At 45.0% G+C, this 24490-nt stretch overlaps 1 long non-coding RNA gene across 1 annotated transcript; it reads right to left on the bottom strand.

Annotated features, from left to right (window-relative positions):
• Nucleotides 1-290: 290 nt before the first annotated feature.
• On the bottom strand, nucleotides 291-1510 carry LOC128821599 (uncharacterized). Its single transcript, XR_008441157.1, has 3 exons — nucleotides 1320-1510; nucleotides 855-972; nucleotides 291-479 (listed from the first exon to the last, which is right to left on the bottom strand). It is a non-coding gene; the product is annotated as an uncharacterized LOC128821599 (long non-coding RNA).
• Nucleotides 1511-24490: the final 22980 nt, after the last annotated feature.

The following is a 24490-nucleotide window of genomic DNA, read 5'->3' as shown; positions in this document are numbered from 1 at the left end:
CAGTCTCAGGGAGTGAGCTGGCTGGAGAACATCTTCCCTGTGACTGCAGCACACAGATACACAAAAATACTAATCTTTCTCTCTAAATAACCCTGTACCAAGAACTCAATAGGTACTATATACAAGTAAACAACTGCATATATAATGAAAGAGAAAGCAATGCATATATAATCACCACAATATATAGAAGTAAATATGGGTATTTAGAAACATATACACGCATCTATTACAAACTTACATGTACGTATGTACATATATACATAAACATAACAACATACACATAGAAATAAACCTATACAAATAACAGCCTACATGTGAAACATATCCAGGTAATTATCCCTGTCTATGTGCAAGTCCGTGTATCTCCAAACAGAACTGCAAGCAGAGGGATCTCAGCTGCCCCACCTTCAAAGCCTCTCCCTCGGTCTCTTCCTCCCGTGCAGAGCAGCTCTCCTGGACAGGGACAGCAGATGGCACAGCTGGGAAGCAAAGGGAACACTGAGTCAGTACGGGGACGTTTCCCTTGGCAGCAGCTGCACTTGCATCAGGGAAGAGAAGATCTCGGAGCCTCCCCAGAGGGTTAGAAAGAAAAAGCAGCCGAGCGGGCCAGGCTGCGGGAGCGCGGCCGCGGCGGGACTGTCCCGCAGCCCCGGCAGCCCGGCACAGCCGGCACAGCTCCCGGGCCCTGCCGGCACAGCTGCCTTGCCCAAGGACAGCCCCTGTGCCGGCCGGGGCAGCTGCGCTGAGCAGCCCCAGCACGGGCAGGGCCCGCTCCTGCCCCGCCGGGCAGCGCCCACGGCCACAGCCCACGCCACCCTCAGCCCCACCCTGCCTCCCCGGCCCTGTGGCCTCACCCGGGCTCTCTCCAGCGTGGCAGCGGCAGGTCCCCGTTCCCTGCTCTTGCTGCTGGCCTTCAGCTTCTCCCTGCTGGCTCCCGTCAGTCTCCGGCTGTCCTCAAGATCTTCACTGCAGCTGTGGCAAAAGCGGAGGCCCTGGAATTGGTTCCAAGGCCTGGCAGAGCTGCAGTCCCGGAGCCCTCTGTGCTCCCTGCTGGCCCCCTCCGTCCCCTCAGCCCCGCCATGCTCTCGGCAAACCCCCAGCCCCCTTCAGTTTCTTCAGCCCCTCACAGTCCTCTCACCCCCTCAGTCCCTTCTGAGCCATCCTGTTCCCCTAGACCCGCCACTCCCTCGGCCTGTGCCACTTCCCTGTCACCTCAGCGCCACCATCGCCCTGGGCTGTCCCACACCCCTCAGCCCCAGCAGCACCTCAGGGTCACCGTCCCTTCAGCGTCACCGCCCCCTCAGCCCCCTCAGTCTCACCGTCCTGCAGCAGCTCCTCAGGGGACAGTGCCTGGGGCCACCGGCAGCTCCCACCGCTCCAGGGACACCCGGGGCTGGAACTGCTGCTCCGCCCGGCCCGGCTGCCAGCTCGGACCCAGCACAGGGAGAGGGGACAGAGGGGGCACAGGGGGAAAAGCAAGAGGTGAAAAAGGCAGCCAAGGGGGAAAAGAGGTCAAAATGCAGCCTGGGCCTACACAAACAGCTATCTATGTATCTAAACATCCACATACCTGAAAAAAAAATGGGCAAGGAGACCTGCTCCTTTTTGACGCCTTTATTGTGAAATCAACTCTGCGTGGGGGTCCAAGGGGTCGCGCACACTGCCACTGCTCCCTTTGGCAATGTGGAGGAGAAGGTAGGCAGCTTTGCTGTGTAGCAGAACTGGGGCTTCCATCCTCATGGGCATGCCTAGGAAGAAGCTGTCGGGTTCGTTGTCTAAGGTCCTCACCCTGGTACAGTTCTTGTTGGGTTATGGAGACAACCTGGAATTATGCCAGTGGAATAGGAGGACAGTTCTCAAGCAGGACAGGTCACTTAGTCTTTTGAACTGCAGGTTGGCTTGTCCTTTTTTAGGGTGTTATTCCTTTTAATGAGACCAAATGTATCTTAAATTGCATATACGTCTGTGACATTACCTTTTTCTTTATAGCTAGGGCCATTTTGGGAAGCAGCAGAGGTAATACTTAACAAATAAAAAGAGGGTACAGGTAAGGGACTGTTGGGTCGGGTAATTAACAATATCAGTAATTAACAGAATCGATGTATTTGACCTGGTGATGAACATTTAACAATTAACAAACATGGTAACTATTGATTAACTGAGTTAACCTGTAAACTTGTTTATAACAATATCTATGAGTATATAAATATAATTGTGCCAATTTATAAACATAACTATATACATACATAAATGTAACTACACACGTATAAATGCAACTGTGCACATCTATAAATACAGCTACATCTATAAAAATACAACTATATACATCTACAACTACATATGTAAATTTAACTGCACTGATCTAGAATTACAAGTATATAGATATATAAATGCAACTGTATAAATCTATAAATATAACTATATAGATACCTGAATATAATTTTACGTATCTATGTATGTAACTATAAACAGAGAGATTGCACCTGCCCGATATCACAGGCTCTCCCCTGTCTCTTCCTGCCATGCAGGGCAGCCCTCCTGCAGACATCGATCAGATGCTATCTGGGAAGCAAAGGGAACACTGAGTCAGTATTGGCCCTCATGCATGTTTTCCTTGTGCAGCAATTGTCCTCCTACCGGAGACTGTCAATAATGGCCTGAAAGGCAGACTCTCACTTGGCAATTTGAAGCCTGCCCCTAGAAGAACGGGGATCATTCCAAGTGTGTTTCAAAACACTGAAGTACCTTGATAAAGTCTCAGCACTTGCAGTGCAAAGGGCACCCACGAGAGCTTGAAACACAATTCCAGCCTTGTTCTTTCTCAGTGCTGACACAGAGACCTCCATCCTCACTGAAAAGGCTGAAGCTGAGGCGTGCTGGGAGCTGAGTCATGAACCAAATGGGGACACCCAGCTTGGTGACACAACTCCTACAAGGTCAGGTTTATTCCCTGCTCTCTTGCCAGAGCAGAGGACTCAGAGCCTCTGGAGAAGCGTGGAGGGCAGGGCTTGGGGAGGTTATGCAAAGGTTGAACTAAAGCACCAACCCCCCTCAGAGCAGTCATCTCACGCCTCTCTAAACCAATGTGGGCTCTGTCCTTACCAGGCTCCTCAGGCTCCTGGGAATTGTTCCTGCAGCTCTCAGTGCCAGATGAAGCTTCCTCTGCTGCAGCCTTGTCCACACGCTCCCCTCCTGGAGAGGGGCAACACTAATATTGTCCTGAAAAGAAAAACAGAAAGGAACCCAAAGATCACTCCCTTTTTTGCTGGAATCACATCAGGGATACAATAACTCTCCTTCTCCACTCCCAAAGGACATGGAGCATGGGGGGAACACTGCCTACACAGTTCACATGACAAGCCTTTTAAACTCAGGATTCGGGTGGCCAAGGTGAAACTAAAGCTCTTACAAAATGACCTTTGAGGCAAAACATGAACGCAGAAAACCAGAAGACACCAAGTGAGGGCATGTGCCCTCACACTCTGACCCTGGCTTATCCCACGAGCTGTGAGAAATCAGCCAGCAGAAAGCCAGGATCTCTCCTTGCTGCCAGCATGGCTGTCAGCAAGGGCAGAGCTCGCTCCCAGCCCTGCCCAGGGCTGTGTGCTGCAAACCCACATGCAAAGCACACATTTCTGGCTGGGAGTCTCACCACCCCCACCCAACAGCTCACAGAACCCATCACAAGGTGGTGCTTTTTGGAGCCCTCTGCTGCTGCCCCATGTGTATGATCCAGGAAAACATTTATGCACCTAGGGCATTTCCAGGATCACATTTGTGATCAGTGGCAAAAATCTGTAAATCAGGAGGGTAGAAAAAAAACCAACCCAAAAGACAGGAAAAGCCAGACAACCAAGTAGTGTTTCTATTCCATTGAGGAAGTAAATGGCCAAGATGAAGCACCTGCAGATTAACTTTGGACAGAAAGATATTCTCACTATGATCAGTTCTAGAATATTCATCTCTTCCGTGATAGCCCATCCATCAGAATCCTAAAGATTCTAAAGATGGTTCCCAGCCTGCAATGTTTCCTTTTATTATGGAATAAAATGCTTTTGAAAACTGCTATGTGTGAATTTACAGAAGACAAAAGACACCCATTGAGAATAAGATACTGGTAAACAAAAAAAAAAAAAAAAAAATTCACTCCTCACCTTGAGTCTGCCCTGCCTCAACCATAAATGTACTACAGGCAATGGGTCAGTACATCAATAGAAAGAGATACATTCTTTGGCCAACAAGTATAATAATCTGCAGAAAGACCTGTGCCAACACAGACATTCCAGGCAAGTCTGGGAAGCCAGAGTTAAGAAAACAGGATTCCTAATCCAAAGACTGAATCTGTCAAGCAAAAGGACAGAGAGCTGCAGCTGCAGCCCAGCCCTGCCCACGGCTCTGGGAGCGCCTACATGCACGGCAGGGCTCTCACAGCAGCAGCAGCTGCAGCCCAGCCCTGCTTTGCCTTGGCCTTCCCACCCAAAAGAGGCACAGTCCGCAGCTGCTGCTGGAACAGAGGCACCTCTCGCATGCCCCTCCCTGCACGGGACACTTGGCCTTCAGTGGCAATTCTCCAAACACTCTTCTTTCCCATCAAACAAAGCCTCTCAGAACCTACAAAACTTCCACTTCCTCACCACAAATGGCCCTGCACGAGGGATCCTTCCCTGGAAAATGAGCACCCAAACCTGGCCAACACAGGCTTGCACCTCTCATCCTTACTAAGGAAGGGAGACTTTTTCATTTCCTCTTCTTTCAGAAATCTTGCTTTACCAAGAATAATTAAATAACTAAATAATAATGAAATGAATTAAATTCAATTAAAGAAACCTTTGTTTCTCAGCCATGCAACAACATTCCAATGCTGTCAGTCCCAACCCTTTGGTTCCCATCCAATGCGGTTACCTGAGCAGAGGGAGACCTTTCAGACAGGGCTCTCCTGATCTCTGGAATAATTTTTTTTGACTTCAAGGCCCAGATCCACTGGTCGTAATTCCTCTTCCTCAGGTGCATTCCAGGCTGAGCTGGAGGCCGTCGATACTGCACAACCTGCACTGCCAGGTGGAGTGCTGGGGACTGAAGTGCCTGAGGTGGCTGCAAGAATCCAAACACATTGGTCAGGCTCCTTAATGTGGGGAAGGAGGTGACAAAATGGCATATGCCTCTACAAGTACCTAATTATCCGTAGACATAGATGGTGTGAAAGAGCGGCCTCTAGAATGAAAACCTTAGTCCAATACATGTCACTATAAGCATCTAGAAGCTGAACTAAAGGGAGAGAGGTTCCTGCTGCCTCATCTTCACAGCCTCTCCCTTGGCCACTTCGTCCCATGCAGAGCCGTCCTCCTGCCGAGGTTCAGCATGTGGGCAGGGGGGGAGCCAAGGGCTGCAGAGCTCCTGCAGAGCTGCCATGGAGCTCTTGCCAAGCCCTGGCTAGCAGCAGCCCTCACTGGCCCTTGCCAGCTCCTTGGGCTGACTTGGGGCGCTGTGGAGAGAAAGGCTGGCAGCAGAGCCTCGGCCATCCCTACCTTGGTTTCTTGGCCTGCCAGAGCCTCCTGCGTTTCTCCAGTCTTCTTTGGTGTGTCCTTTTCTGCTTCCTTTCCGAGTGGCATTCCCTGTCTTCTGGCCAGGCCATTTTCCACTGTCTTTTCCTTCTCTTTTTCTCTTCCTGGGGGTAGCAGCCTTCAAGCCTTCTGCCATTAAGTTGGATTAGAGAGGCAAAGCCAGGCGCCATGAGCTAAGTTCTTTCTTGTCCTGGCTACATCCCTTCTTGTTTGAACCAATGCGAGTTCCTTTTATCTTGTTGACACAGAAAGTCTCATCAGGGCTTTGGCCATGACAGGGACTCTGTGGTGCTCTGGTGGATGTTTGGAGGCAAAGCTGGAGATGCCTAAAGCAGAAATTCTGGAGGTGAGACGTGGCAAGAGACAGCCTGGAGGAGGAAGGGAGCAATTGCCAAATCACCCCCTTAGCACTGCAGAGAAGATGCTGCTTTTCATCAGCCCCTCTCACACAGTACAGCTGACCCCAAAGGGACTGGAGGGAGCTGGCAGGAGCAGGGGTCTAAGCAGAAGGCCTCTCAAGGTGACAGCTCCCCCACTGCTACTTTAATTTTTAAGTATTTTGTAAATTAATGAAACACATGCCTAAGGCATTGGGCAAGCAACCTGTGGAGTTTTCACTAGCATGTGTCGGTGTGGGGGGAGAAAGGCAGGGAGAGAGAGAGAAAAGGCAGGCAGGAAAAATGGCTGTAGAGCTGCGCTGTCAGGAGGAGGCACAGCAGTTGGCCTCATGTAAAATTGCCCACCTCTCTGGCTTGCGTTGTGCCAGGCTTTGTGCAGCTGCCATATCTCTGCTCTTTGGGCCTCCAGCACCTCTCTGGCATCTCTGGCATCTTCTTGCTGGACATCTGGCAGAGAAGGGGGTGCATCGGGATTGCTTCTTGCCTGGGGCTCCTGCTCTGCTCTTCCTGCAGGGCCCCTTTGCTCTTCCTGTCCCAGCTCTGGAAAGCAAAATCATGTGCAGCAAAGTGACTTCTTGGAAGACAAAGACACCGAAAGATAACCCAGAGGGGAGCCCTACACCACTTGTCTTCTTGATGCTGAGATTTCTGGGACCCTGAGTCCCAGGCTCAGACAAGCCTCTGTTCCTGCTCATACGTGTGGATGTGTCTGTGGGCGCTGGGATCTCCTCCAGGCCAGCCACCTCCTCAGCAAAGATGTCATCCATGTTCTCAATCAAAAAGGCCACCAGCAGCTTCACGTGCATACAGGAAGGCCTTGGTCTCAGCCCAGATGCTGACAGCATGCCAAGCAGCCCTTGCCATCCCTGCTGAGCCTTCTCCTCTGCACAGAGGGCTGTGACTGTGGAGCAGCTCCTGCATGGCCTTGGCTGGAGAGAGGGGACAGCCAGGCACAGGCACCTCTGCGCAGCCAAGCAGGGGCCAGGGAGGCTGCAGCTGGCTCCTTGTTGCTGGCTCCTCCTCGAACCTTCTTGTTCTCAGCCAGCATAACTTGGAGCTCCAGCTGCTCTTCCCGTGCTCAGCAGGTTTGGGCCCAGGCAGATGGCCAGTTTGCTGCAGGTCACTCTGCTGGTGGCCACGTGCTGGCCAATGCGTCTCAGCAATGAGAGCAGCTGCGTGAGGAGGAACAGGTTCACTGCTGGCAGTTTCTTGGCCACCTTGAGGGAACAGGAAGGCAGTGTCCATGAGCAGACCCATGCTGCCCACAGCACCCCAGAGCTGGCCCCAGGCAGGGGGCAGCCAGCGGCTGCTGTGCAGCTTTGCAGGCGCTGTCAGCCAGCAGTCAGGGCTCCTGTGCTCCTGCGGGAAGGATGCAGAGCATTGCTTCCTCGATTTCCCCCAAGCCCTCACAAGGGAAAGCTTCCCATGTATTGCCCTGAAATCACACTGCCACCCAGCAAGAGTGAGCTGTGTGAAAGCACAGCCTCTTCAGGACAGCATCCTCTTCCAGGTGAGTGCCAGGCTTCCAGCAGTGCCTGCTGCAGAGCTGGAAGCTGCTGGCCACACTTCCCCTTTCAGCTGACAGATCTTGTCCTCCCTGCTGGCCATCTGCACTGCGGCCATCCAGTCCTCATAGAAGTCAATGACAAGGAGCTCAGAGGGGATGTTTCGCAGGACGTCCTGCAATGCCAAGGGCTGCTGGTAAGCCTTGGCCTTAAGGGTATTTTTTTATGTAAATTATTTTGTTATTCTGTATTATCATCCTGTGATGAGAAATACCCAGTGTCTCAAAAACTACAAATTCAGTGGCATTGGTAGTTCTAGCCCTAGTGCCTTGTTCAAAGCCTGCATGCACAAGTCCAGTTTGTTTAATGAATACAGCCACAATTCTGCACATTATTTTAGCACCTCTTTGACAGCAAACATTTCTGTGTGACAGAAAACATTTCTGTTTGAAAATGTTCTGTGATTCTGTGCTTTGAATGTACACTCCATTGATTTTTCCCCTGTGGGCTGCAGCTTCTGCAGCTCTCTCACTACTGAATGTGTTGGCAGATGGGCATTTGATTTAAGTGGCTTCCTTGTGTTTGCACCAAGAGGAACACCCACAGCTGGAAGCCTGGGACCAGTATCTACTGCTTGGACATTCATGTAAGAGAAAGGGCATGCCAGGAGGGCCTGTGTGAGGTGTGAAGTTGTGTGTGATGCAGTATTAGGAACCATTCACTAATTAGCACAGTAAAGTAACATTTCACTAGCACAGCTAGGACAGCCACAGAGAAGGGAACTTCTATGTATCACACTTTCATGAGTCTGGATTTTTATTATGTAATAGTCTGTATCACTTATATGTGTAAGACAGAAGGACAGTACCGGCCAATAAAACTGGTCGTAGAGAAAAATGTCCCTTTAAACTTTTTATTTCAGATGAACTGGTGGTCAGCAGTTTTCCCAGGGAGCATCCTACAGACTTTCTGCAGTGCATGATATGCTGGGTTACAGTCTTCTTCCAGGGAATAAGGAAAACTACTGTGGCAATCCTTGACAGACGAGGGTCATGCCTTTTTGTTTGGTGGAACTTACAGATATGCCCTCTCCAACATTTTTGATTTGCTGTCCCTTCCTTACGTTGCTAAAAAACCCCTAAGTTGTGGTTTAGATTAGGTCTTCCAGCAACTTCTGACAAAATAATATTCACTGAGGATATGAGAGCCCAGAGAACAGATGACATACCTCCTGCTGGTCTGGTGGGGCAAGAGCCTTCTGGTGTCTCAATCTATTTGTGTTAACTCCTTCCAACATGCTGACTGCCAAAAGCAGCAAGCTCATTTGTGTTAAGGAACAGATACGTAAAAGCTTGAAGGGGAACTGCCAATATTTTTGTCAGCATTACCAGAGATTTTGCCATTCTTTACAGTCTTCAAAGCGCAGATGAAAATTTTTCTCCTTCTATTGTAGTTATTGCAATGCCAATGACCACAACAGTGGCAAGATCAGCTACCTGAAAGGAGGTTGTAGCCAAGTAGGGCTCGGCGTCTTCTCCCAGGCAGTGACAGGGCAAGAGCACACAACCTCAAGCTGCACCTGCAGAGGTTCAGGTTGGATGTCAGGAAGAATTTCTTCCTTGAAAGGATTGTCAAGCATTGGAATGGGCTGCCCAGGGCAGTGGTGGAGTTATCTCTGGAAATGTTCATGTTATTATAAACAAGGTTCCAGTTGCTATAAACAACTGGATGTGGCAGTTAATGTTGTGGTTTAGTTAACAAAGTGGTGATTAGTGAAAGGTTGGACTCAATGATCTTGGAAGTCTTTTCCAGATATAAGATTCTCTGGCTTTCTAATTCTCTGATTCCAGAAAAAGGTTTCCTTGTGTCTGGACTACCAACACCTAATCCACAGAATCATTGGCAGTTATTTTCAGCTTGGATAATATCCCTGTGCATGTGGCATATGTGCATAAAAAGAAAACATTCTTCTCTCACTCACATTGAGCAAGGAATTTGTTTTCATTCCTTGTACATTCCTACAGAGCCATGAAATCCAGAGTGCATTTGAGCCCTTTTTTATTCCAACAATCCATTTTATATTCTGAAATTGCTAATTCATTTCCTCAATACACCTTCCCTGTCACATCTTACTTGCTTTACTGCTACCAGCACTGCTGTCTCAAGTGATGAATCTTTCTCTGCTGTCCAGGAAGTTGGAATCAATTCTAGAGCACCAAACAGGGAATTAATTTGCCATGACTTCAGTAAGCCCTTTTAGCTGCCTATGGCATTAGTTTTCTTCACCAGATCAAAGCTGTGGTGCCTCAGAATGCTCTCATGGAGGATAGAGGTGAAGTGGTGAAGAATACTCCTTTCCTGAGGTGTTGTGGCTGTGTCTTTCCATGTTTATGTTTGTTTGTGTGCATGGGCAGTGGTGGCAGAACAACTCTGGGAATTTGTTCTCATGTGGACATTATAGTGCTGCACTGGACTATCAACTACCTGCTCATTTGGTCCTGTCCGATTTGAGACTTGCACACAAAATATCACTTTTTAATTTAATGGTAAATTAGTGTAAGTAGTTTCCTTTTGTTTCTTAAATTACATTTTCAGTAGAATAAAAGTATTATTGACCAAGCAATGTTCTGAGGAACACAAAAATAATTTGCAAATGGAATCTTAGATCAGTTAAAGAAAACCTGTTAGACAAGTAGCTGCCTGAATAAACAAAATTAAGTCAGAAATTATTTTGAGTTGCATGTTGTGTTGGGCCTTAGTGACAGGCTCTCCACACACAGAGTTCAGTTGAATTCTGGTTGCTTTCATTTCGGCAAATTTTGGGGAGGGTATGGACAAACACCTATGAATTGGGAAAAAAAGTGGATTTAAGTATTTCAATAATGCAGACCTCTACCATCTGCAAGATTTTCCCATAGTGCCTTTACATATTAGCACAAATATTTGTGTCCACAAGTCTAATCACTGCTTTACTGCTTTCCTGAAATACTGCCTATTTCCTGAAGTGCTGCTCATTTCCCAAAATACTTCTCTTGCTTCAGGATAATGCACAACTGAGATGTTACTGTATGATTTTCATACTTCATCCTTTGAGAACTAGACACTGGATCTCTGTCTTAATTATATATGCAGCTAATATGAGTATTTATTCTATTTCATTTTCTACTGGACAGGGGATAATATAGGATTGTATTACATTTGTATATAACATTTTTGAAACATAGGAAATAATAGCTTTTATGTCTATCTCTCTATTTATTTATCTACACAATTATCCATGCTTTTGAGAACACATTTTGTACTAATCTTTCCATTTTATACTGTTTTTCAGATATAAAGCCAAGCAGGCATTTGCTTAAAAATAGATGTCTAGCACTGATTTTCCTGCCAACAATTCCTGCAGGCTAAAAAAGGGAGAAGATTGAAGCAGAGCAAGAGACTCACTTTGTTGTGGTGTTTGGTTTATCAGAAAAGTTAAGTTTTATACTTGTTATTGTTTTTCTAATTTTCTACTTCAAAAGAAAATAGGAAAAAAGCAAGTGGAAGGAATACATCCAAAGCACCATTTGTAAAATGTGCAAATGAGTAGAAGGGTTTTTCAGAGCCCCTGTGAATGGAGCCAGGCTGTGGCACTGCCTCTCCTGAGCTCCAGCTGCACGTTTCTTCCTCATGGTCATTATTTCCCAGTGTTTGACCTGGTGTCCCTTCTCAAAAGGACTCTATTACAGCTTTCGACTGCTTTCCCTAGGAATCCAAAACGTGCTGAAAAATCTTTCAGGCTGTTTCCACAATGGATCCTAAGGAGCTCAGTGGAATATCAGCCCTTTGGCAGCTGTTTTGGATACTGAAGGCATTTTCTGCTGAGATGCTATTGACTCCTACTTTCAGTTTATGATGGCTCATGACTCTCCAGCCTAGGCCCTCAGCCCTCAAGACCTGCTAAGCTTTTGATTGAGCAAAGGGTTGTAATCACTCTGTTAAGGATTTTATTTAGGAGTCTCTCAGGAAGTAAAGAAGGAACAAGACAGAGTTGAAAATGGCAGCTGGGTTAGGGATATAAAAAATAAAGGGGATGTGCATCAGTGGGTGCCCTGTGGTGATTCCTGAGCATTTTATGGTAGAAAGGTAAAATACAGAAGTACTAATGCCCTCAACAGGCTAAACAGGTGTGCCTGAGGTGAAACCACAGAAGCAGAGAGGTCATTGGAAGAAATTTCAAATACTGTTTCCTTCTTTGTCTTTGCAGATCACTGTAGAAAACCACTTCAAGTGTTTGCTGTATTTATCTGTATTTATTACGCATTAAAAGGGAGCAGCCCATGCAACCTTTTTTTGTCTCTGAAATCAACATCACAACACGCGGGTGGCTTGTGGTAGCTTCTCCAGGCAGCTGCTGTTGGGGTGCCTGTGGCACCGGGAGCGACCTTACTGCAGTCCGCATTGACAACTCCCTCAGCCCACCAGACGCCCGAGCCCGAATGTTGTAAAAGATGCCTCACCAGAAGAACGAGTGGGCTCTTTGCTTGGTGAATCCAGCAGGGTTTATTTAGGAACAGTTCAAGGGTCCAGGCAAGGTAGGAAGGTAGCGGGCAGGCAGGGTAGAAGCAGGTGCAGGGAGGGCAGGCTGACAACCACTGCTGAAGTCAACCAGAAGCAAAAGGAGCCAGGAAGAAGGGAGGAGCTGGGATATATAAGTGAAGGGAGGTAGGAGGGGTTGGGGTACAACTTGTCCAATAGGGAGAGAAGGCAGGGGAGGAGTTGGAGTGGGTTGACTAGGACTTGACCAATGGGGAAGTGGGGAGGGAGTGGTGTTCCAGGGAGGACCAATGGGGGAACAGAGGGTACAGAACTTTCCAGAACAGGGGAGTGTACAATCAGGGACTGACAGCACAACATTTACATTAACAACAGGGAATGATGGGGGATCGTGCCAGTCTCTTACCCTCAGTTAGACAATGGTGTCATCCCAGGGCATCCTGGCCCTGTCTTTCCCATAGGTGTCTCCCACAACAACAATTCAAGGGAAAGCAGAAAGAATGGTGGACCTTCAGCGTAGTGAATGTGAACACAGATTTCCAATATGTGATCACTTTACAAAGTGAATTTGATATTAATTGATTTGGGTTAGGGGAGTAGAAAAATACAACAGGACAAACAGTCTTTATGAACCAAAATAAAAATGTGTGAAAAGCAGTGAGAGTGGTCACTGTTAATGAAGTTATGGGAGTAGAAAAGCTATGAGACAGTGCTGCTGATCTCTCTGAAATGGTTGAGCGTAGAGCTGCAATGAGATTCCATTAGAAATACTGTGTGAAAACTCATCTGGAAAGTCTTTCAAGTAAAGGCAAAGAAAACAGCAACGGAAGAAAAAACCCCAACCCAATAGACTGAGGTTACTAATCCTTTTACTGGAGTCTCTAATGATAAGACAAGGGCCAAAAGTTCTAAACCAAGAGCTGCTAGACTTAGATTGGACCTAGGGAAGAAAATTTTTATGATGAGAGTGGGGAGGCCCTGGCACGGGTTGTCCAGAGAAGCTGTGGCTGTCCCTAGATCCCTGGAAGTGTCCAAGGCCAGGCTGGATTTGGCTTGGAGCACCTTGGGATAGTGGGACGTGTCCTGCCCACGTTGGGACTGGGTTGGGACTGATTTTGAGGTCCTTTCCAACCTCAACAATTCTGTGATTCTTTGTTGCTAAACAGGCAATGTACTTGGAAAGTTGTATCCTGACAAAAATCAGTAAAATTGCCAGAGAGGGATGAAAGTGTTTGTTGTGGCTCTGCTTTCTTTGGAATGCAATACACTGGCCAAAACCAGTGATTTGTATTTGTCACTCTGAATGTCTCCTCTCAATGGATCAGATGCCATACTACTGAATCTGTTGCTCTCAGGATGAGTTATCTGGAATTGGTATTTTAACTCATATTTCTCTTACATGCCAGATAGCTTACATCCTAAATTGAATTGTTCATAACTGAACACTGTGATGCACTTAAAAGAAAATTACTTTCTTTGTGCTAAAAATTCAGTATTACATGCTAATTGTGCCAGTGTGCAGCTAATTAACCTTTTTTCTGCTGCTCCGTAAGAGATGATGGGTGTGTCTATGGATTGGCAGAGCAACTGAAACCTGCAGCTCTCCCTCAGAAAGGAAAGTTTTTAGGTTATGCACATTGCACAGTTGTTGTTTTTACTGACAGGTGACAAAGGCTGGGAAGAGAAAGAGGGACCATGGAAATTAAAGTGAACAAGATACTTTTATGGATATGATTTTAGAAGAGCTGACTTTCAGAACAAATGGTTCATTATTGTTCTCTTACTGACTGTACTGCAGAGTCTGAAACCTCAGAGACAAGTCTCTGAAGCTAAAAGTGTCTTCAATGTCCACTAGGGTTGTAAAAGTGCAGAAAAAACATTGCGTCTTGGATATTCCCTTTTCTTTCACACTCCATAAATACAGCAAGTAAGATGATTATGAAAATAGGGCATCTGAACTAGTACTGTAGCCAAATTATAGTTTCATTCTGAGCTTGTTTTCAGAATCTTTTTATTAACATCATGAATTTGATTTACATGGCAAGTTTTTTGGCTTTTTTGGGGGGTGAATCATGGGTTTAGGAAAAGACAAAAATTGTTGAGCAGCAACTGAGAGAGAGAATATGTGAGATGAGCAAGCACCAGAGTTAAAGAAGAGCCAAGTCTCTGTTCCAGGGGCCTGAGCTGATTCCTCTGTGAGGCACAGTCTGTGTGGAAGAGCATGGGAAGGCAGGCAGTCCCCAGCTGCCCGGGAGGTCCATGATGGAGCTGACATCCACCTGCAGCCCCTGTTTGTCCAGTGCAGGAAATTGCAATATACTTTCCATAGAAATGCTTTCTTCTGGTCATAGTTCCTGCTGCTTCTGAAGATTTTTTATGGAGCAGAGATGTGAGCGACAGACGTGGTTTACGCACGTGGCCTTGTCAAGTGACATAGGAAGGAGCTGCAAAAGGACACGAAGGACTGTCTCATGAATAAGAAAGTATTTGCTCAAGTTCACTGCCCTTATAAGAAACAGTGATCTGCATTAAAATTAAAATTAAAATTAAAATTAAAACAAGGTAAATAAAACCCTTGGGAAGTGCTATGAGACAAAAAGCTCAGCATTCCTGAGTGGTGGGAGAGAAACACAGAGACACCTCAAAGCACACTTCAGAGCTCACATCAAAGGCCCTTTAAGATGGAATTCTTCACACTGGAATCTGCTGACACTTTTCCCAGCTGTTCTGCATCCCTGTTGAATTTAGCACTGTCAGGATAGAATAAAGTGACATCTGGTTTCTGATGGAATCAGCCACTGTGTAACTTCCAGAATGAGCAAAATACTGCAGCCTTAGGGCCTTCAGCTACAACTCCAGAGCCTGAATTCTCTCCCTTCAGAGTTTCCCTTTTCTCTGCCTGTGGGACATATTCTGCCTGGAGAGACATAAATTTCTGTTCCCTTTGCACTCTCTGATCCAAACTGCTGGCATGTGACAAGAATCAATATATGACAAGATTTATTCAAATCTTTGAGCAGTGTCTCAAGAATGGTTATAGAAACAGGCATAGGGGAAGGGGAGGGTAGGACTTGGTTATTTATGAGCAAAGAGAAAGTTTAGAGACATTTATACACAGATCCCATCATGATCACTTTTCCTAGTTTCATTTCATTGTAATGGTGAGGCCCAGTTAGTCTGGAGTTTTCATGGGTCTGACATAAAGAGAATCTCATATCAGAAGAGAAACCTACACTGCTTGGTCCTGATTTCCACCTAGGAAGGTCAAGTTATGTAATTATTAATTTTTTTAGACCAAAGTAAGTTTGAGGAGTTCCAGCAGAGCTTGGCATTGCATTTACACATATCTCCAGATACCACTGTAAGAACAACTCCAGGGAGCACATCCAGAGAGCCCAAGACTAGGTTCCAATCCCAATTCCTCTATCAGATAAACTTGCTCTTGTTTGTAGCATTATAGTGGTGCTATAAACAGGCAGCACTTGCATTAAATTCTATTTTGTAAGGAACAAAATGTCAGTAAAGCTGGACACACTGTTGCTGTTTGTTAGCAGAAGGAAAAGCACTTTCTTTTGGCTTGCTCACAAATTATCCCTGACTAAATTTGAAAATCTGTATTGTTTTCAGATTTTAATAAGGAGACAACCATTGCTTAGCAACCAGAATGTTTCCTTTAGACAATAAGAATTAAACAAACACATAACTCACATCAAGGTCAATTCAGCAAAGAAAGGGAGAAGTTGCTACTGGAGTGGAAAAATGGAGATAGCTGCTGGGGGGGGGGGGGGGGGGACGTGTGGTGAGTTAAAGGAGTGTGTGTACACTAGTGGAGGCTGAAGACCAGAGTAAAGAAGCAAACCCAGCCGGAGTAAGGAAGAGGTGTGTAAGGACACTGATAGATGTGTAGGGGTTATGGTGGGGCTTTGTCAGAGAACCAGAGTGTGAATTCCACTGGAGACAGAAAGAGCTGCAGCAAAAAGCAGTCACTGGAGCACAGGCTGGGGACAGCCCTGAGACAGCCAAGCACAGACTAAGGGCAGCAGGCAGCAGAGGGATGTGTGTGGGTGAGGATGGACCTGCCAGAAAGCAGATCAGCCACAGCAGCCAGTACAGCATTGCTGATGGAAGATGACACAGGCAGGAGGTGATACTGGTGAGCCTGAAATGAAAAATCAAGAGAAGACAGAAAAACATGGCAATAAAAAGAGAGGGAACTGCAGTCAAACAAAGTGCAGGTTTTTTGAAGTGAGCCCTTGGAAAATGAGCTGAACCAAGGCCAGCATGAAGATAATGTAAATTGGCATAAATAGTGCCTGGATGTTAATGTGCAGCTACTTTCCAATTAGGCATAATCACAGTTGGTTGAATAGAGGTGGATGACATACAAGTGCTTTGGCCTGGACAAGTCCCTCTCAGGTGGATCTGTTGCTGGTGGGGATTTCTTTCTGTGTTTTGTTTTGCTATATACAAACTGCTGAGCAAGCTGACGTTTCCTGCATAAACAGGAGGAAAAACAAGGGATCCAAGGGAATCACTTGTTCTTTGTATCAGGGAGTGTATTGGCCACAGATAACTGGCAGGTGAATTAAATAGGCAGTGCCAGTGTCTTTTTCTTCAGCCTGACCATACTTTGGCCTTTGAATTCAGCTGGTGAGCTCTGGCTGACTCCCTTTGTCCTCTCTGTGGTCAGAACAGAAGGAAACAGAACAGAACAGTTTCTCCAAAGGCTCATTGCAACTGGCAGTGTCACCACCCCTTCTCAATTCTCATAACCCTCATGCCCAGTTAGGATGGGAACTTCTACGTCTTTTGCCTTCCTTGCTGCAGTTTCCCACTGAAAGGGGATTTCAGAAGCAGAGTTGTCATCTGAGAACCTGAGACCCATGGATTTCTTCCTACGCAGGGACATTGGTCAAGAGCTCCCACGAGGGACAGAGAAATGTCCCCTTTGCACTGCAGGGCCTTCAGAGACAGACATGGGATGGATTGCACCGGAGATCACAAAACCACAGCAGCTTACACATCTTCAGCCCTCAACCCTGGCTGTACCCTTCTACCATAAGCAAGATGTGCCTTTTTTGTTGCTTTCTCCCCAGTTTTTTCTCTCAAGATTTGACCTAAGTCTCTCCTTACTCCTTCTTACCGCATCCTTTGTTCACTCCATTTGCTGTTGCCTTCACTGCACCTATCTCCTTTTTCCAGGGTTTCCACTTCTGCTGCCCTTCTTCTGTTGCAGCTTGTAAAGAGGTGGCACATCTTGGCACATCTTGGGCTTTGCTCCCTCCATGAGCCTGTTTTGGGCTCTGCAGGCTGGCACTGGCAGCACTGCAGCAGCAGCAGAGCATCTTTGCATTTCAGTGCTCAATCCCAGACCTGTGGCCTGCCTTTGCCAAGGGCTGAGCTCAGGAACTGACAGCTCACTTCAGAGCTGGAGGCAGCAGTGAGACCATTTACCAGACATGTCTGGCTGACCTGCATATGCTTTTTAAGTGTTCTTTTATCCTTCCAGATCTTGGCTTTATCCTTTATGCTACATTTTATCTTGTAGAAAAAATTACTTTTTCACTCTTAGATATGTTTCTCATTTTCCTGTAATGAAAAAAAGCATTCTCCCAGGAAGGCCATTGGGCAGTTCCTCAGGGCTGGTTGGCTAAGAAAAGTCTTCAATGGAGCACTGCCTCCGTATGAGTGCACCTTTGCAAGGAACATCAAGCACATTGCTTTATTTTGCCTCTGTGAATCTGCTCTGAGAGTGCTGTGAGCAGCCACAGACTGTCCCTGAAAAGTGGTGTTTTGAGTGCAGGGAGGCTCTGCTGGGAAGAAGAGCAGATCAGGAAGGCTCACTGGGTAGAGGGAACTGATGGATTTCAGGAAAGCACTGCTGTCTCTGCAGCCTCTGTACCTGCATGGCAAAAGCTCAGCTTTCTCAGTGGTTCCTGTGGTGCAGAACTGCTCCCAGATTTGCAGAGGTACCTTTAGCTGGATCATTTCCAACCACCTTCAGACCTTTTCACTCCCAAGGCTCATGCTGGGGCCTGTGCAGCCTTACTTGTATGACTGATGGCACAGAGTTAATGAAGAAAGAGTTAATGGGATTTTAGAGCCGAAACCAAGGTTTTCAGTACTGCAAACCCTATAACAAATACTGCATCTTCTTCCACTGCTTTCCCTGCTGGAGGGAGAAAGCATCTTTAAGTGCTTTTTTCTTGCATTTGTGAAATTTAAGATGGGCAGTGAAAACACTTTACTTCTTTCTCCCTCCCCTCCTCTCCCCTCCCCTCCCCTCCCCTCCCTGAATAACTGCTTTCATTTGCCAGTTTCATTTGGACAGAAGGAGCCACTTCTAGGGAAAGGGAGGTTTGACAGGCTTTGAAAGCAGATGAGTACTTCAAATCATACTAATTTAAGAAAGATGTTGAATTTTTTTTTTTTTTTTTTTTGTAAGAGGACTGCAGCAACAGCCTGTGTGCTTCATTTGGCTTAACTGTGCTTCAGACAAGAGCACCTGACCCCTGGCTCCCTCATAACCCAGGAAAAGAGTGGCATGTGTGAGTGACTTCCTTAGAATGGATGAAATTAATATCTGTATCTGTCCGCTTGGTTGAAAGGAAAATATTTGCTTGCAAGAATATATTGATTGATTTTTTTTTTAATTGGGAAAACTGACCTCAATAATAGCTGCAGAACAAGGCACCTGTGGAACAGGAGCCCACAGCTTCTGGCAGTGAGGGTGATTCAGGCCCCAGCAGTGAGCAGCGCATATAGAGAAAACACCTTTATTTAAAGTTTCCTTTTCCTTTTCCTTTTCCTTTTCCTTTTCCTTTTCCTTTTCCTTTTCCTTTTCCTTGCTGCCATGCCTTTGCTCATTCCCAAGCATTCTCCTTAACCTGTCTTAAACCAAGACACCTTCTGGTCACCACCTTCTGGAAAGTGGGGACAGGAGCATGGATTGTGTGTCTCTTGTTTGGCAAATGTTTTAAGTCCTTTCACAATGCAGAGAATCTGAGAGTGCCACAAGTGTTTTAAGGCTCTCTGTTTTGCTGGTTTTAACAGAGTTTTTGAGTGTTATTTTGATTTCATTTGTCCTCCAGGTGTAGAGAAGAAAAGTGGCAAAAGAGGAGCGTCAGAAAAGAGAGTAGAGTCACAGAAAGGCCAGGGTGCACTCAGGCAGCGTGTGCTACCTCAGCAGGATGAGGAACAGGAAAAAAATAAACAGATTCATTACATTCAATGGCATAAAAATATTCAATTGCATTTCAAATGAGCCTATGCATGTGGTGACTTTTTATAAAATTGCTGGGTATTGACATGTTGGTTGGACAAGGGAGGTAAGCCAAAAATACATGTTAGTGCAAATTAACCAGTGCAGCATAATAAATGTCAGTGCCTTATCAGTGTACACTATTTGTGCTACACAGCTCAAAAAGTGAGCTGGTGGTGCTGGTTCTGAATGCAGAAAAGCTTCTGGAATCAACAAAGTTTTAGTCCAGAAAAGGTGCAGGGTGCTGAGAAGGAGCCACAGCTGTTCTGATTAGTATTTTGCTGGAGATGACAAATAGTCAGAAGAGCAACCTGTTCTAAATGAAAATTAAATGTGGGGATATTTCAACTGCCCTTTGCCCCCTCTAGCCACAAATATCAGAATTTCTGAACTGGGTGGAGACTCCAGTTGCACTTTCTGTGGGTGTTCCCTTGAGGGCTACAGCACGGTTTCTGTAGTTGTTGAACATTTGCTGCACATCGTGTCCACCACGGACAATTGGCTTTGCAACACCAATAAATCCATCTGCATACCTTACAGGAAGCCTATTCTGTAGAACAGGCTTTTCTCCTATATGAGAATTAAAATCTACATCTAATTTCAATAATTATTGAAACCGATATTAATAATTAAATAACCCAATGCTTAATTATCTGCTAAGCAATGAACTGCAACTAGCCCATTACCCTCAACACCAAGAAATGTAACTGAACAGATGGCTTAGGAGTAGTTTTTCCTTGTGCAGCTGACAGCACAACAGATTTCCTTCAATGAAAGGAAATAAAACTTAATTTTTGGAAATTCAACTCCTCAGAGACACATAGTGTTTACATATTTTATAAAAGTCTCTGCTCCCTACACAGCTTGGGAAAATTAACTAATACCTTCTCGTAGTTCTTAGTTTTCCTTTTGGTGCTCATTTTGTTTTGTTTCTTTCAAAATAAGAGACTTTATGTCAAAAGAAACAGCATGACAAACATATTTCTTTTAAAAAATAGGGGAAAAAAATCCTCTATTTGACCATCTCCATTTTTTCTTTTTTTTTTTTTTTTTTGGTCTGCATTTTATTAATAAATGGTACTAATTTGATTCTCAAAATTTAAAATATTGAATTTTTAGTAAGACTAGTGTCTTGCGTAAGTTATAATGCTGTATTTTGGTACAAAATCTGGCATTGAAGACTCAAGGACAGACATGCCATGGATTAGCTGGAGTCAGACTGCTGTAAGGACAGAATCACATCATTCTGACCAGTAAAAGTTAAAAATCAGCAAAAGGAACAATTATTTAGAAATCAAAGAAAGAAAGAAAATATTAAAATACATAAATACATTGCTGTTATCAAATGAGACTAGTTGAATTGAGCTTCGTATTTTTTCCCATAATCAATGCAAAATAGATAATTAACATTCTTCCATAGTTCACTAATGACATTTTAATGAACCTTGACTTTCTTAAGCCCACAAGGTGTGATTCTTTCAGTTGTTCTGTGCAGGGCTGGGAGTTAGACTTTCCTTGTGAATCCCTTCCAACTTAAGAGTATTCTATGATTTTATGATTCCATGCTTTACCAAGTTGAATGTATGGTGTAAAAAAAATGCAAAAATGTGAAGGAAAGTCTGCATTTTAACTTCATTGTAAACAGATCTGAAGAGGCTCCAGCACACTATGGATTGACCAAGGTTTTGAATGTGCTGCTGAGTCTGACATGGGGACACCCAAATTCCTTCCTTTTGCACAGCATCTGTCACCACAGGCCCCTAGCTGGGTAATAATTAGCATTGACTCTAGGATTGCAGAAGACTGACTAATTGTTTTATTATGTAATCTTACACTATCATATACTATATTTATTCAGAAACTCAGTAACCTTTACAGCCAGTCCGATAAAACTTTGACCTAATCGGTCAGTCCATCCAAACATCATCCAGTGTCCAATTAAGAAATCACCCATTGGTAAACAAATCTCCATGACACATTCCACATGTGCACAACAGCAGGTGGTAACAAGTGGATATAAGAATTGTTTCTCATTCTTTTCTCTGATCTTCTCACAGCCTTCCCCAGGAAAATGCCTGGGAAAGTCTGTGCCTGCTTTCTGTGGCCAGAGAGCTGCTGCCACAGGCATCCTGACAAGCCCTGCTGACAACAGTCCCATAAAGGTCTTTGGTAGCCTTGGGCTCACTAGCCTGGTTAGGGTTAGATTTGGGACCTTCTTTTTCCCCTTCTCTCATGTGAAGTTGTTGAGATCCTACTACAGACAAGTTCTACCTCCTGAGAAGTCCCGGGATGGAATGCCAGGATTTTCAAGGAGGGTGGAAAACATTAGAAAAACATAACATCTTATAAAATTACTAATCATGTTTTCAAACAGAGGCAAAAATTTACAAATTTTCAGCCATAAAGTTTGAAAATTTACGCTGACATGAGCTACTGCTTGGATCATGAGGCATCAGGTGGCTGGCTAGTGAAGCAGTGGTGGAGTTACTCCACGAGCACTCTTAAGCATAAAAACACTGATTGAAAAGATGGAAGGAATTCAGAATTTATTGTTCAGAAGTCAGTTAAGGTTTAATTTGACTGGAAGTCAGATTAATTTTAACTGGAAGTCAGTTAAGGTTTAATTTGCTGCCTTCAGCACAGACAATCCAAATTTATCACCATGTGATCCAAGTGCCATGTCATGTGGGACTTGCCCACTGACTTCTTAAATTCACAATTCCTTAACTGTACATGACAGGCTTGCCATGGGCTCATGCATTCCTCTGGGGATGGCTCTGCTCCAGGATAGCATCTTGCAGAGGATGCAAGTGGATTTTGTGCTCCTTTGTGGGACGCAGGTGAAGAATAAAGCCTGAACCAGCTGTATAACGGGGTGGGGAAATTTGGGAGCAGCCTTAGCCCTGCTCCTCATCCTGGATGGGCATGCAGCTGCTGGGACACAGGTGTTTCTTGCAGCCCCTGTGGACAAGATTTGGGGCACTTTGAAACCATTTTAAGGCTGAATCAAGGCTGGTTCAGGAAGGGCAAAAGGGCAATTTGGGGGGAATTATGGGGTATCCCTGTGTGCCCCCCACCCCAAATCTCCCCCCTCTATTGGTACTCCCTGCCCTGCCCCTACTGGTGCCTCCTGTGCCCCCCAAAACCCCCTGGGAGGGGGAGGTATACTGGCTAAACACCAGGCACTCATGAGAGTTACCCACTCACCCTCCCCTGCTACAGCTGGGCAAAGGAGGAAAAAGGGGGAAAAAAAGTTAACAAAGACTTCATGGGTGAGATAAAGGCTGGGAGAAAAACAACAAGGGCAAAACAGGCTCAGCTTAAGTTGCAAAGTGAATTTATTACTAACAGAACCAGAGGAGGAAAATGGAAAGTAAAATAGGCTTTAAACTCCTTTTTCCCCCAGCCCCTCTCCACTTCCCACTGACAGGGGAAGTGGGAAGAGCAGCAAACAGGGGCTGGGGGTTTTGGTCAGTTCATCACTGAAATTTTCTTCCACTGCTCTGGGAGAGGAGTCCTTCCCCTGTGAGACCGTGGGGTCCCTCCTATGGGAGACAGCTCTCCCTGAACTTCTCCAGTGTGGGTCCAGTCTCACAAACAGCAGCCAAACCCCACCTGCTGCAGCATGAACTGCCCCCACGGGCAGACAGCCCTCCCAAAACTGCTGTGGCATGGGTCACTCTTTCCACAAGGTGCAGTCCTCTAAGGACAGGCTGCTCCAGCCTGGAAGCAAGGGCCCTCCCTCCACTGGGTCCCAGTAAGGAGGCAATCATTCTTCTTTTGAGCTATTGGTGTCTTTTTGCTGATATCTGTATGCAAAGAATTTCTTGATTATCTTATCCATTCCTTGATCTAGTTACAAAAAGTATCTTACATCACATAGTTTCTATTTTAATATTATGCTATAGCCTAAAAAACTATATTTACCACACTACTTAAAAAGGATTAATACAGTACTACAAAAAAATTAATACAACTTTCCAACATAACACATATAGTATTCCTTTTAATATTTGTGAAGAGCCAATCATATAATATGCATTTTCACACTGTTCCTATTTACTAGTTCTTTTTTCATTACCCATCTTGTTATTTTCAGTTGGAAATCCACTCTGAATCTTTACTATGCAATGTTTGAACATTACAGAGATGTAAATATTTGATAGAAGAGAAATTATTCTCTCTCTTGTCATTGGCGTAAATGTACTTACATTGTCTCTGTATTTCTACTTGGGTTAGTATAGGTTATTTAATTGGACTTCTGGCCTCAAATACTTATTAACAGATAAAACATAGGATTCTCTGCCTCAAAATATCTGGTAGCCTCTAGTGCTGTAACTATACTTTTACTAAAGTATCTAAAGAAGCAAAAGCCATGTGTGTTGGTTAAAAAACCTCAAAACGTGTCTTTCCCAAGGCACTTCTGTAAACGTGCTCCAAGGCAAAGGGAAGATATTCACTATGCAAGAAGACATGTTGGCTAAACATTTTACTGGCTTCTGACGGGAGTGATTCAATGTTTTGTGAAAATTGTGATCACAGTACATCCTTCACCCTTTTTTTTCTCTACAAGCAGAAATTACAAAGCCAGGCTCTATCTCACCAGACATGGTCTTTCTCTTTTTGTTTTTTTGGTGGGTTTTTTTTTTGTTTTTGGGTTTTTTTTTGGTTTTTTTGTTTTGTTTTGTTTTGTTTTGGGTTTTTTTTGTTTTTGTTTTTGGTTGGTTTTTGTTTTTTTTTTTTTTTGCTTGTTTTGTTTTGTTTTATGTTTTGCTTTGGACTCAAAGGCAGAGTGTTTGTTAATGTGTATGAAGCAGCCACTTCTAGGAATAAAGAAAAATCGGTCCATCTGGAATATTTGCTTCTCCTGCAGAACACTTGACACAAGAATAAACACCACCAACTGTTTTATCAACTTCTCTGCGATTAATGTATTCAAAAAACAATTACACTGCACTATCACAATTGTACGAACATCACCAGGATCTGTGCTGAAACCTGGGCTGCCTTTCATAACTCTCCATAGTTAAAGCTACCTTTGTGAGGAGTGGCTTTGCTAAAAATTGTTAACATTTTACCAGGAATGAAGGAAAGAAAATAGAGAATCAGGTTTTCAAGAGTAAATCCACATAAAACATGTCACACTATGGCACAGAATGTATGGCAGAGGCCTGGTGTGAGCAAAACACAGCAGTTTTCACAGTGGAAAACTTTACTGTCAGTGCATTG

Source organism: Vidua macroura, chromosome Z (genome assembly GCF_024509145.1).
Source record: "Vidua macroura isolate BioBank_ID:100142 chromosome Z, ASM2450914v1, whole genome shotgun sequence".
Taxonomy (NCBI): Eukaryota; Metazoa; Chordata; class Aves; order Passeriformes; family Viduidae; genus Vidua; species Vidua macroura.
Note: the sequence above shows the minus strand (reverse complement) of the source record. Positions and strands in the feature narration are given on the sequence as shown.